The sequence below is a fragment of the Peromyscus californicus genome, unplaced genomic scaffold (assembly GCF_007827085.1).
Source record: "Peromyscus californicus insignis strain IS unplaced genomic scaffold, ASM782708v3 Scaffold_13__1_contigs__length_99412109, whole genome shotgun sequence".
In the NCBI taxonomy this organism is placed as follows: domain Eukaryota; kingdom Metazoa; phylum Chordata; class Mammalia; order Rodentia; family Cricetidae; genus Peromyscus; species Peromyscus californicus.
Genome location: NW_026294424.1, coordinates 77,201,951 through 77,217,178, shown reverse-complemented (window position 1 = coordinate 77,217,178; position 15,228 = coordinate 77,201,951).

Here is a 15,228-nt window from a genome sequence, read left to right as displayed (position 1 = left end):
ACACCCTAATTGTTGTGCTAGAAACCTCATCCAACTACTGAGGGATCTGGATGCAGAGATCCATGACTAGGCCCCGGGTGGATCTCTGGGAGTCCAATTAGCGAGAATGAGGAGGGTTTATATGAGCGAGAATTGTTGAGACCAAGGTTGGATAAAGCACAGGGACAAATAGCCAAATGAATGGAAACACATGAACTATGAACCAGTGGCTGAGGGGTCACCAACTGGATCAGGCCCTCTGAATGGGTGAGACAGTTGATTGGCTTGATCTGTTTGGGAGGCATCCAGGCAGTGGGACCAGATCTTGTGCTCATTGCATGAGTTGGCTGTTTGAAACCTGGGACCTATGCAGGATTGTTTGGCTCGGCCTGGGAGGAGGGGACTAGACCTACCTGGACTGAGTCTACCAGGTTGACCTCAGTCTGTGGGGAAGGCTTTGCCCTGGAGGAGATGGGAATGGGGGGGGTTGGGGGGAAGGTGAGGGGGACGGGAGGGGGGAGAACAAGGGAATCCGTGGCTGATATGTAGAACTGAATTGTATTGCAAAATAAATTAAAAAAAAAAGATAAAAAAAAAAAGATTCTGTGAATGGATATTTTCCATTAATACCACCCCCACGTGACCTAGTCTGTCTAGATATGTGTTTTTCATGGTCATCATGTTTCAAACAAATGAATCTGAGCATTCTTTTTTTTCTTCATGTCAGAAGAAATAACAGCTCTTCATTTTCTTACAGTGCACTTCCATGTAACACAAATTGCTAAATGGTCTTATTAATAAAAAACCTAGAGCCAGACATTGGAGTGAAAGCCGAAAGATCAGAGAAATAGAACAAACCAGTCACAAGTTCTTACCATTAGGAAATCTTCAGCCCAAGAGAGCTACTTCCTGTATACTCACTCATTCTTTATATACCTTGCTGTGCCCTGCTATCTTACTTCCTCTCTCTGCTCAGCTACATCACTTCCTCTTTCGGCCCAGTTCTATCACTTCCTGTCTGTCTGTACAGACCTCGTTACCTCTGTGGTTAACTAGTGCTAGGATTAAAGGCGTGTGCCACAATACCTAGCTCTGTTCCCAGTGTAGCCTTGAACTCACAGAGTTCAATTTCTCTATCCAAAGATAGATAGTTTAATTGATGTATCTACATGCTAGTAAGCAATGAATTGATATTTATGTCCCTCCAGAACTTATAAGGTAGATGTATAATGTCATGATGCTGTCTCGGGGGTGGGTGTTTGAAAAATGATTCATGAAGACATATTCCTGTTCCTGGATTATGACCATATAAAGGAGACTCGTGATGATTAACTACCTGCTTCCCATCCTATAAGGGCACAGGGAGAGATAACATCTATGACCCAAGAAACATGAAGAATTGAACATTGGATTTTCTAGACTGAATTAAAAGCAACTGAATTTCTTTTTTTTTTTTCCTTTTTTTTTTTTTTTTTTTTTTTTAGGTTTTCCGAGACAGGGTTTCTCTGTGTAGCTTTGCGCCTTTCCTGGACCTCTTTCTAGGCCAGGCTGGCCTCGAACTCACAAAGATCCGCCTGCCTCTGCCTCCCGAGTGCTGGGATTAAAGGCGTGCGCCACCACCGCCCGGCCTGAATTTTTTTATATCTACTCAGTTCATAATATTTTTGTCTTAGTAATTGAGGTAGAAAAAAATAACTTTCCCAACCAAAATACTGTAGTTTACATAAAAGTTTACTATTGATGGCATAAATTTCATAAATCTGGCCAAATACTGTATGATGTAAGTTCACCATTGCAATACTGTCATGAGTAAATTTTTTGTGTGTGGTAGGAAGTTGCTTTATCAATCTTCTCTGCCTATACATTTCTGCCTCCTTCTAATCACTGGAAAGCTTATTGTTCTGGTCTTGACACAGTTTTATCTTTTCTACCATGTTATGTACTAGGGATCATAAGACATGTAATTTTCAAATTCTTTTGTTTGATATTCAATGTTTCCTCAATGCCTGTTCCATTTCTCTTTAGCATTCAAAAAACAGATTCTCTTGTCTGGATGGGATGTACCAAGGCATATTTAGCCACTGGCCTACTGAACTGTAACTTGGTTGCTTCTGAATTTTTGGCCCTTATGATTAAATATATGATAAATTCAGTATAAATTCAGTATATGAGTATGTTCATGTGAATGTTTTCAGCTGCTTTGTGTGAATACTGAGGAACACAATTACTGGATCTGGGGTAAGACGATGTGTAGTTTATGGAAAATCCTCAAAACTATCCTAAGTAGTAGTATTCACTTGCATTCCCACCTGCAAGAGTGGAGAGGTTCTCCCCATCCTCTACAGCACCTGTTGTTGTTAGTGTCTGGGAAAGATACATTAGTTATGATTCTATAGAAAAAAAGGAGAGCATAGACAAGTACTGCATGTTTTCTTTTATGTATAAACAAATATGTAAAATTATATAACTGTGTAAATGTGTATGTTCACAGGTCACAAATTAGAAAGGAGTTATAAAATGGGATAATAGGAACTAAGAGAGGTAGGAAATCGAGAGGATAATGCAATTATGTTATTAGGAAAGGAAAGGGGATGCTAGTTACTGGAAGAATAGGATCTATCTGAAAGAAAACATGGGGTAGAGAAATTGGAGAGAAAGAATGAGAAGACAGTACAAAGAACTGTAAGAATATGCCATAATTAAATCCAGAAGATAAATATTTATATACTTTTCAAGAAAGCATTAGATGTTTGTTGCAGCATAAGACCTGCTGTTTGAATGATTTACCTTTGACCTAACAGGACACTTTCAATAATTGGCTGAGGCCCATGTGTATTGTAAAGGAAAATATACAGTGTTCCAAATCTACTAATGTAGCTATTAAGTAATTCAAAATCACCTTCACAGAAACATGCAATATAATGTTTGGGAATCATGCCTGGGTGTGTTATTCTTGTCTAGATGGCATGTGAAATTAAAGAGTCCAAGTCATCACCCATGTATTTCTTCTTGAATCATGTTTCATTTCCAAATCTTATTATTTTCCTAATTAAAAAAGGGAAGGAAAATTAATGATGATGTTTCTTCCTTGTATGACTGGCCATGGTCTGATGTGGTTGTATCTAATATTTATAACCATCTTTGCTCACAGTGTATTCTGTAATCCCTATTACTTCAGCAAGCTCATCATTTGGCTTTAGTACTTTATCTGGTGGGATGACCTAAAACATTTCTGAAGGTTTGAGCCATTAGTATTCTTGACTGAACTCTGTGGATATAGTTTTCAATTGATTTTAGTCTCAGCATGGGATAATACTAAATGATACACTAGAGCATCTCTGGTGGTACTGACATATTCTTTCTGTTTTTATTGTGAAATAACAGTCTGATTACTCTTCCATATTTGAGATAACTCACTACAACCTATCCTTTTTCTTCCTCTTATTCTAGAAGCATAAGGAGTCCAATCTGGCCTGGTGGAGGTCTTAATTTCCAGCTCAATGGATTTTTTGCAGCTCTTCATAGAAAAAATCCATTCATACCTTTGGAATTGAGAGCTGTAGACCAGGCAAATATGACAAGGACAGAAAGCAAGATTTTATTAGTGTATCAATAGGATAATAGTGAGTGGTTCACATTGATTTGTACTTTGATTACTAGACCCATGAATATATTTAGGAGATATATCAACATAACCATTATTCTGTACATCATACTGATTAATCACACGAATATCATCCTCACTAGCCCTACCTAGCTGATGGAATGGATAAATTTTCTCAAAGCCATTTTTCTGATTGACCAAAAAGCTCATTCGGGAAGATGGAGAATATGGTAAGAGCAGTATATTCCACAAACAGGCCTGCTGATTGATCTCATTTGCTGTGAAATAACTTCACTGATGGGAAGCAATGCTGGAAAGAAGGTCTTGGCAGTGCATAAGGCATTCTATAAGTTTATGATGGTGGCTTTGGCAGAGGCATTGTAGATTTGAGAAGAACAAATTGTATTCAGAGCAACTTTATCTTCTAATAAGAGCAAAACACCTTCTTTCCATGAACATAATTCAGTGTGATGAACTACATAATCACCTTGGGGAAAAGTACAGCTTTAGTAGGCCACCTATGATTACAGTAAACTTTGTTTTGATGTATCAAAGTCCATGTTTGGAGGATCATGTGTACCTGGGATCCCTACCATCACAAGTACTTTACTATAAGCCAAAGAACCATGATAAATGTGAATGTGGCAGAAATTTACTGTTATTTATAGAATTGTAGTCCTGTCTTCTTGATGAATACAATGTTTTTTGCAGAGGTCAATATTTGCTGAAGATTTGTAGATGAAATGGAAATTTGGGTTTTTGTTTATTCAGAGATATTCATTCATATACATTTTCTTCATATCTTATCCCCAGTTGACAATGTTATACATCTTACAAATCCATGATTATCTAAGCAAACTACTGGCAGTAGCCCATAAATTGGTATGTACATTTAAAACGTCCTCTTCTGAGCATAATGAGCAGGTGCTCTGTTGAAGTTGGTATGTCACTGAGAGGATTTACCTTCATCTCTATCATTTCACCTCTATTTGGGGTACAGCCCATTTCAGGTAGCACCCACACATTACAGAAAATTGTATGTGAACCAACCCTACCTAGGTCTGCTTTTTCATGGTCAACTAACTGGTCCTTTGATACTGCCAATAACACTATCAGTGTGATGTAAAAAGGCAAAGCAGTTTAGAAGTAGGAATTTTGATATTGAGAACAATATCTTCACAGAACTGTTGGTGTTTTCTTGATTTATTTGGATTCATACCACTTCCATTTTATATGTCACTTGTCTTGTGAACATCTAACTTTAGCACTTGGTAGATCAAACAATAACTAGTTCATCAGCAGTTCAGGTCACATGGCGACCTAGTGGTCCATGACTAAACAGTCAGTCTCTACTGAATGCTGGTTGCACCAAAGCTTTCTTTAAAGCACATTAAGTTTTGTTTGCTTTTTTCCCCCAAGAAAAATAGAACTTTGCTTTGCAGTTCAAGGATTTGTAGTATGGTTCACACAGAAAAAGACCCATTTTTCTTCTGCTGATACCTCATGCAAAGGATATGCTGGACCCTAGCAGAGCAGCTTCCTTCGACTAGCTGAATTTCTCATTGCTCAAGAAAAGTCAGTGGGTTTTGTTATAGCTTTTAACAGACTGTATGAGGTCCCAGTACATGAAGGAAGGCATTCTGCTTTACTTAAAATCTACAAATGTAAATATTAATCTAACTAAAAAATACCTTGATAAAATGTCCAGAATAATATTTAACAAAATATCTTGATAGTATGGCCTGATCATGTTGACACATGAAATTTACAGGATACATGTCCAGAAAACTAGCTCTGTCTCTGCCTCTTCTCTCTCTCTCTCTGTCTTTGTGTCTGTCTATGTATGTAATATACATATACCTGTAATATGCATGTAATGCATGTATTCATGTTTGATTATGTGCATACACATATGTAAACATGGATGTAAACGTCAGCAATTAATATTGAGTGTCTTCTATTGCTCCGCATTTTTGAGACAGAGTCTGAGTGAACCATGATCTCCTGCAGTTTGCAGGATTAACTGGCCAATGAGCTGTCCAGTTCCTCCTGTCTCCTTTTCTGCAGCCGTAAAACTAGAGGTGTGAAAGACACATGAGGATAACACAAACGCATGTCTTCATGCTTGTGTCCCGAGCACTTTACTGAGGCATCTCCTTAGTCCCACAAAAATTCTCTTATAAAATAAATACTTTAGTCCTCAGAAGAATGGAATATAAAATAAAGGAATATTTTGAAAGTGAAGCATTCTTGAAAGAGTTAACATGTTAATTAGCAGGGTCAAACAGAGAGGTACAAATCAGGCTTCTGAGTGCCAAAGTTGTACGAAAACAACACTGAAACTCATTTTACAAACATATTTTTATCCAAATATAAATGTTCAGTAAATATTGGCATAAAGGCATAGAGAGAACTAAAAATTAGAGCATAATTGGATCAATCCTTCAACCAGAAGTAAGAATTGAAACTATTTTTAAAAGTCTTGATAGCAAACATACTCATTCAATGAAATACATTTCATTAGTTTGTTATAAAATGGAGCTTACGGGCACCATTGTTTAAATTTTTAAGATTATGACTTACTAGAAACTTCTTAGCTTTATTTCTGTAATAGTGTAATTTTAAAACTTCTGGAAACCATTTGAAAATTGGTATTGTAATGAATGATTTGCATTTAGGAAAAATTCTTAACTTATAAATCTCTCTACCCTCCCAGTCAGTCCTTTTCTTTAGTGAGTACTGTATAATAGAGATTAACTTTTGTACTTCTACCCTTGGCTGCATTAATCAATACATTTTAGTTACATAGCAAAATCTTATTATTGGTAATCATGAAAGCTGGTGGCTAATTGTCAACAGCTGTTGAATTAAATCCAATAAGTAAGCTGAAAGAATTTTGATTCTCAAGCTAAGCTGCCCAGCTATGCTATGTGTGCTACCAAAGTACTGGAGAGCTTTGGGGGCCTTTACTCATGATCAATACATGTACTCTTAATATACTGACAAGTTAGCAGATTTTTAATTTGCTTTACAATATTAGCCTTCATTTTTCTCTGCAATGATTTAGGAAATAAAGTCTGCATAAATGTAACTGTTCTAATTAAAAACTTTCCATGTTTCAATTTCCAACCAACACCCAAAGAGTTATATTATAGTTTATAAAACATTTAGGGTCTTTTTGTTTCTTTATTTTTATAGAAAATGTCACTAATCTGTTGCACTGATTTACATTGTTGGAAAATATAATACAATGTTCTTCCATAAAATTAAATTGTTGTTGTTTATGTTTGCTTGGTTGGTTTGATTTGTTTGTTTGTTTGTTTGTTTTGATCCAGGATCTCTCTATATAGTTTTAGTTGTCCTGGAGCTTGCTAGCCTTGAACTTAGAGAGATTCTCCTGTCTCTGCATTCTGAATACTGGGACTAAAGCTGTGTACCACCAAGCCTGGCTAAATCGTTGGGTTTTATTGTTGTTATTGTTGCTCTTTTTGTATCAACATACTCAAATACAGAACATACTGGGAAACATGAGATAGTTTCCTTTCAACTTAGTAGCTCTAAATAGCATTTTTGTTCTCTTTCTGAACACAGTTCTCTGATTGTTGTGATCCCCAGTGCTGCGAGGAGTTGATGTTCTGGAAGGTTATGCTTAGAGGCTTTGCTCTAGCAAGAGTCCCTTGACTTTGCTCAATTCAGTTTAAAACAAAAGAGTAAAGGTCTAGGAAAGGAAGAAGACTCACAGCTTTTGGTGGCCAAAGCACACCTGGTTTGGCAGCAAGGGTGCTGGCTGCATGTCTGAAACAGTGGTGTCTTTTCCATAATTGGTTTTTCTAGAAACATAAATCCTGTTACCTTCAAAACTGCCTTCGGATAAAAATATTCTATTCAGATAGAAATATGAAGTAATAAACTGATAGTTATGGGAACATGGACTTACAGACTATAAGAAAGGCTCTATGGGTAGAGAGATGGGTTAGCAATTAAAGATACTTGCTTCTTTTGCAGAGGGTCCGAGTTCAATTCCCATATATGGTAGCTCACAAAACTCTCTAACCTCAGTTCTGAAGTAGCTGGTGCTCTCTTCTAGTCTCTAATGTCCCCTGCTAGCAGTTGGTACACATAACAAAAAAGATAAACAGGCATAGAAGCACACAGACACAAAGACACAGACACAGACACAGACACAGACACACACACACACACACACACACACACACACACACACACACACAAACTAAAACAAATAAATATTTTGTGAAAAAAATAAACAAAGTTAAAAATATGTCAATTTTCCAAGTACCAGTAACATGTTAACCAGTGTTCACACATCAGCAGTACATTTGCTTACAAAAGGATACATTAACGTACAATAGCTCTCTATAACTTTCGTGATTGGGGGCCTACCTCTTACCCACACAGGCAGACTTCAATGTTTGAGCAGCAGATGGTTTAAGACTTTGTGCATTAAGGTCATGTTTAAAAATTCTTTTCTTCATGAGACATTTTAAAATAATTTGTATCAAAGTAAAACAGGCATGTAGACTTTTAAAAATAACTAGAAAGGGATTGTAAGAGCAGAGTGGAGCTCTGGCCTGTGGTCTTGCAGTCTTCTCCCAGGAAACTCCTTCAACCACTTAAGATGTTTCTCTGTGTTACTCGTTTGCTGCTTTCTGTGTGGTGAGCTGTTAGATTTTCTCATGTGCCTCTCTCCAATTATGATGACATGTTGAGGACTCCCATCCTGTGCAGATCCTATGCAGATCGTTGCAGCTCCAGTGAGATCATGAGGATTAGGGCATTATCAGGCTTAGGAGGCATCATGTTGCAGCGCATCTCCCTATCCTTTGACATTCTTTCCACCCTCTCTTGATTCACTACTGGCATACATTTACATCCTACTTTGTTGTGATGTGAAGGACCTCTTACACCACATTCAACCAAACATTCAGATTTCCTTCTTGTTATCCCACATAATGATTTTGTCACAGTGAGTCAATAATTATAAAGAATTATTATCTAGATAAATAATTTACTAGTAATCAAGGACTACATTATATATTTTTGGCTCATATATGTTTATGGTTCTCTAGAAATTACCTGTTGTCTTTGCAATTTACTGCAGCTTCTTTTTTGTATAGATGTAGTAGTCTTCAAGGGGAAAACTTCCAGAAACTCCTTCATTTCTTCATTTTACAACCCCACCACCATAACCCTTTCACCTGCTTCATACTGGGTGCAGCTCTGCCTTCTCTGTACACTTGCGCAGTGGTTCTGTACCTGAGGGTTGCCACACCCCCTTGGGTCCACATACCAGATATTTTCCTTACGATTCCTATCAGTAGCAAAATTACAGTTATGAAATAGCAGGAAAATAATTTCATGGTTGGGGGTCAGCACAACTTGGGGAACTGAATTAAAGAGTCACAGCATTCAGAAGGCTGAGAACCACTGCTCCAGCACAGATGTAGTTCTCTGCTCCATCTTATTGCTTGCTTCACAGGACTTTTTCTTAAATGGTTCCCTCCTTCATTTGCAGGTACACATTTGCTACCAGTTTTTAGTTTTATTTTGCTTGTATTACACCCGGGTCATTTTAGCAAGGCACTTGCAAGAAATTCTGTCATACATCTCAGTAATTCACTGATGGTATTTTCAAATTACAATGCAATGTTGAAGAAGTGAAACTATACTTCTCGATTATTAGTCCATTTGACATAGCAAAAAAAAATCATTCTAGTTTTTAAATGAATCGTGTGCCATGTTTTTGAAATGCTATGTAACTATTACATGTAACTATTGTGTGCATATATACAATGTGTAATGATGAGATCATGCTAGTTGGCATATCTTTCTGATTTTAGTAATGATTGGGACCTTTGACAACCCTCTCTTTGCAGCTGGAGGGATGATTGAAGTACCCGCAGTGCTCTTGCAGAGAGCCTGAGTTTGGTTCTAAGGAACCTGTCTGGTGTTTCACAATTGCTGTAACTCCAGCTCTAGGGGATCCAGGCCTCTCTTCTGCTCTCCATGGGCACATACACTCATGTGCAAATGTTCAGAAACCCACTCATATATGTAATTAGGGAGAATAAAACTAAAATATAAAAATCCCCTCTTCTATTTTGAAATTAGAAAATTTTATTTTTAATGTCACTCACAAATAAATATAAAATAATGATGATCATTAAAAACATCTTTATAAAACAGCAATGAATGCCAAGGACAAGAGATTCCTTATCTTTATTTCAGGTTATATCAGTTTAAAAATTGGCATAAGTACAATAAAAATATTCAGATATTTTTGTTACATTATGGTGCTTCATTTATTGTTCAAGGTCATGTGGAAATAAGACCTATCATGTTCTGTTAGTGGTGCTCTCAACTTTGGTCAGAATATCTTCTTTTTGTGACAGGTGGTGACTATTACTGCAGAGGCTCATAGCTGGTCAAAGTGCTGACAGAAAATGATGGTAGCATTATTATCCTTAAAGGAACTTCAACCTTTCCCACTCCAAGGCTCGGGAAACATGATGGAAGAAGGGCTGGAAGAATGTAGGAAGCATAGGATGAAATAAAGTTGCTGTGAGCTACTGTCTGGTTGTGACAGGGGTGTTACAGAGATAGACTCAGCAGTTGCTTGATTACCTGCATAAGGCTTGAACAATATTGGGACCATAAATATTCCTTCAGTGATGGGCTAGAGTCACAAGCGGCCTCATTCCTTCCCAGGGAAAAATGGACATTTGATGCCCGTTAGGGGAAGAGAGTCATTTTATTAACTAGTATAGCTGCTAGGAAGTTGTCGATGCTTCTGTAAACAGCCATCCTATAAACAACCCTAGATAAACTCATTGTGTCACAACTTAACTAGCCAACTAACTAACTAACTCAATGGACACATATAAACAGGAATGGGTAACTACTTAGGAAGAGGAAGTAGACCAGCAAGAGTGGCGGGAAAGCAGGAAGAGATAATAGGGGGTTACAGTGGTCAAAATGCATGATATTCATCTATAAAGGTGTTACAATGAGACCCATTATTGTAATTAATATATGATGATATACATTTGCCACACATATGGAAAATAAATGTATATTTTAATTAGTGTAAGCTATAACATGTATGGAAAGACAACAGGAAATATCAGTAAAATTTTAAAAAGCAAGTTCCATGGTGACATCATTTCTCCTGATTGGCATGCTATTCCCCATTTAATTAGTGAGGTCATGAGAAAATAAGCCCTATCATATTCTGTTGGCCAGGGCAGAAATTTTTCTGACCTTTCTGAAAGGCAATATGCATGAAAATTAAAAATGTGCATATACTTTGACCTAGTAATTTCACCTCTGATGATTTATGGAAAGAAAATAATTGGAGAAACACAAAGACATATAAAAACATTTTCACAGTATTAGTGATGGCATTAAAATGGCAACAAAACACAATCCTATGTATTCATAATAAAACTAATGGCAGTTTCATAGTTCCTCATGATCATACACAATTGTTGCCATGACATGCTATACAATAGTGCTACTGAGTACCTTAATCTAAAGTAATCATATTATGTTTTATGTGTGTTTGGTCCCATTTGGGGGCATGTAAATGTACTCAAAAGATATCTGGATGAAATTGGAGAAGACTGTGCAAAGTGTCATTTAAAGAGTTATCTTTGGTTGGCTAGTTTTGGGGTATATTTTCCTTAAAAACTTATAATCTATGTTTTCTACTACCATAAAATTATGGTATATTTTTATCAGAAAAAAACACATTATTTCATACTTTTCTTATTTTAACTACCACACATGACCTATAATCTATTAGGATTCATTTATTAGTATCTGTTATGTTTCTTTGATAATAGAAAATATGTTTTTAGCATGTCTGTAACAGGCTCCTATGCAATCCAGTGATGGTGCCTCAGGCTTCTAATCCCAGAACCTGGGAGGCTGAGACAGGAGGATTTCCTAAGTTCAAGACCAACTTGCCTGTTCTTTCTCTTCTTAATGTTTTTTCTTTCTCTCCTTTCTTTCTTTTTCTTTCCTTTTTTAAAATGAAGACCCTATCCGAAAAAGAGCAAAACAAACCTACAAATAAAGTTAGTATTTACTAAGATCACCCTACCAAAAGCAATTCATTCTACCTCAATCATCAATAACAGGATGCCCTCAGATGTTTTTGTTCAATAATACATCCTATGATATATAACTGCTGAAGAAATTCCAATTTGTTAATATTAAATCTGATAAAATACATAAGTAAATAAATTAATAAGCAATCTTCCTACAAGATGTTCAAAAATAATAAAAATATTTTTTTAATGTATAAACAGTAGTCAATACAAAAAAATCAATTTAAATAGAAAACTCCCACAGGAAAATCTTACAAAATTAATTTATACTAATATTATTTCTAAATATTGCTTAAGTCTTCCATATATCAGTCAAAAAATGTCTTCAGTTCTGCAAATAATCATCAGTCACAAAATGTCATTTTTCCAATTTCTATTAGATTTATTGAGCTCTGAATCATTTCATTTCAGTAATATTTCATTAAATTGTTTGCCATCAGTCATGCTACTTAAAACATGGACAGAGGCCCATCCAACAAAAAGTCAAGCTGAACTTAAAGAAACAGCACGAAGTGAGAAAACTTAACTATCCAGAATGCTGTTGTTACTGCTCCTGCAAAACCTGGAGTGATTCTAATTAGTAAATACACATGCTTCCAAGTGTGCATTTTTAATAACATATTGAGCAACAGAGGTCAGCCACTATTTACATAAAAATGGGAACCGAGTTAGCAGTAAAAAATAAGATGTTAATGCATACAGAAAATGTTAATAAGAAAAGCTTCTGGAATAAAAACCATTAACCACATGCACTGAGCTCTTCTGATTACTTATTCTGTGTTCTGGAAAATTGAATCCAATCGCTGTTTAAATTAGAAGCTAACAGGTTCTTGAAGCATCAGGCAACAATGGGACCCAAGTTTGAAATGTTTATCATGGGGGAGATGAAGTTAAAGAAATAGGGACTAACTGAGCCTAGAGCCTGGGACCTAAAAGTCACTGAATACCATATATTCACAGTCACTGATGGGCTATATTAAATAATATTATGTAGTAAAGGCCACATATAAATCAGCAATAAACTGGGTGCATACATTGAAGGATCTGTAGTTAGAAGTACTGGAAGTTTTGCATCCAATTTTTAAAATTTAAGGAACAGTTCATTAAAGTTTACATGCTTCCATAACTACAATTTTTAAGATTCCCAATAATTCATTCTACTATTGTCTTTTTTCCTCCTATCTTAGAAACTCGAGCCTGGGAAATGAAAATGCAGAGAGAGCTAAAATCAGGTTTAAATGAGCTAGCTGTACCTTTTTCTTCTTTGAGTCAGTGTGCCAATCTTTCCTGGTGATAATTTATAACTTCACCTTTCGCAAAAAGATCATGAAATAACTCAAACTGTTTGATAATTTAAACTGATCACATGCATAAGAATTTAATTAATGGAGACTCTGATAATTCAGATAATTATATACTTGATATCCATTAAATTGCTTCACTCTAGCAGTGATTCTGTTTGTACTGATGGATTTAATAAATTATTAAGGGACAATATACTTCTGATATCATTATCTGTAGGATTTCCTCTCGTGCCTTGAAAATATGAATGCCTTAGTATATTATTTTGTCTAACACTCATCCATTCCAAAGTTGCACTGCATTTAAGTAACAAATTAGGGCCTGTATTGTGAAATTTCTATGGCTAAACTCTTAAGGAAATTATACTTTTCAGCGAGCCCTCCTTGTATCTTCATGGGTTCGCTGTCATTAATATTTCTACTGCATACACAAGACTGAATCTAGAAAGACCTATCGAACTCCTTCCTCTGTGTCATGGTTAGGATGTGATTCCTGGGCAATACGTTCTGTATGTTGAGCATATAACCACTTTCCTCATTCTTTTTAGGTACAGACTCAGTTTTCTTTTCTTTTTTAAAAAATATTTTTTATAATAGAATTACATTACTTTTCCCCTCCGTCTTTTAATCTTCAGCTACTCCCAGCTATTCTCTTTAATATCTCCTATCCACCTTTCAATTTGATGGCCTCTGTTTCTTTGATTATGTCATTATTTATGTATGTTTTTAAAAAAATGAATTTAGACAGTAAATTATATAAATCAGTTGTGAATATTGAAAGTATTATAATTCAATTGTCGTCACTTAATTTTTAGTATCATTTTATTTTCTCAGGTAGGTTTGTTGAGTTGATCACAGTGGATACAAAGATGGCCTGCATTATGTCTCTGTTACTGATTTCCTGTGTAAAATAGAGTAAGTTGTTTAAAATTTACTTTTGCATCTATTTCTTCAATTAGAAAACAAATAGCAGCACTGCATACTTCATAGGGCACAACATGAAATATACATGAATTAACAATGTACATGAAATACTGCATAATTCATAGGAAGTGCTAAAACATATGTCAGTTTTCAACCATTATATTTTTTATGTACTATGTTCAATTTTTACATATGAAATTAATCAAAAAACGTTCAGAAATATTTGTAAAGCATTCAGAGAGTATGAAAACCTGAAGAGAGGGACCTCTGTTCCATATGTTCCATGAAAAGATGGGCATTTCGACATTTTCTCCACTCCTACAATGTCACCCCGTCAAGGCTGCCATAGGACATAAGAAACGTTGTAACACTGCTTGTTCCCAATCATGTAAGTCACACATAGTGCTAGAATTCCTGGATCATCCTACATATTCTCAGGAACTTAAAGGTTGTAGTTCTTATCTGCAATGTCCGAAAAAGACCAGTGTATCAAGGATTTGGTTGCAAGCATTGAGGCCACTAGAAATTTACAGAACCTTATGTGGTTGAAAGTATTCAGGTTTTTAGTGACTCACATTGAAGGTATTGAGCCCTATCAATTTATCTTGCTCTCTCTTTAGCACAATAGTTAGGCAACTTTCTGCTGTAGGATATTTTGATTGTGTTCTGACAAATGAAGCTTGCTTGGAGTCAGAGGGTGCAGCTGGCCACTAAGTTGGCTAAAATTAACCATAGAGATTTGGAGAACCGTAGACAGGAGACAGAAAGTGGTAAGGTGGGGCTGAGAGAGGATCTCGGCCATTTTGGAGGAAAGAATGGAAGAGGTAGGTGGGGACTGGTGGCTGCTCCCCTGCTTTTCTGATCTTTCAGGTTCTAACCCTGATATCTGATTCCCATTTTTTATTGATTAGATTATTAATTGATTAATTAATTTCATTAATTAGATAAACACTTCACTTGGTGTCCAAATCGGGCCACAAATTCACAAGATAGTCACCTGCCCCTGACTTTGGCGCTTCTGGCAGCTGCCAGACTTACCCACCTGCCCACCACTGGCTGGCTCTCCTTCAGGCAGCTCCCACCGCGTGTGCTTCTTCCACATGATCTCCTGTGTCTGTTTTTCAGACAGCTGGCTGCTTCCTCTCCTCATGAACCCCCTCCTTGGGCTGCTGCCACACTAAGTAGCCGCCTTGATACCTGCTCAGGGTCGTATTGTTGTTACAACTATCAAACACTCTCAGCTCACAGCTATATGTGAGCAGTGCCCTCAGCCAGGCTGTGTACCATC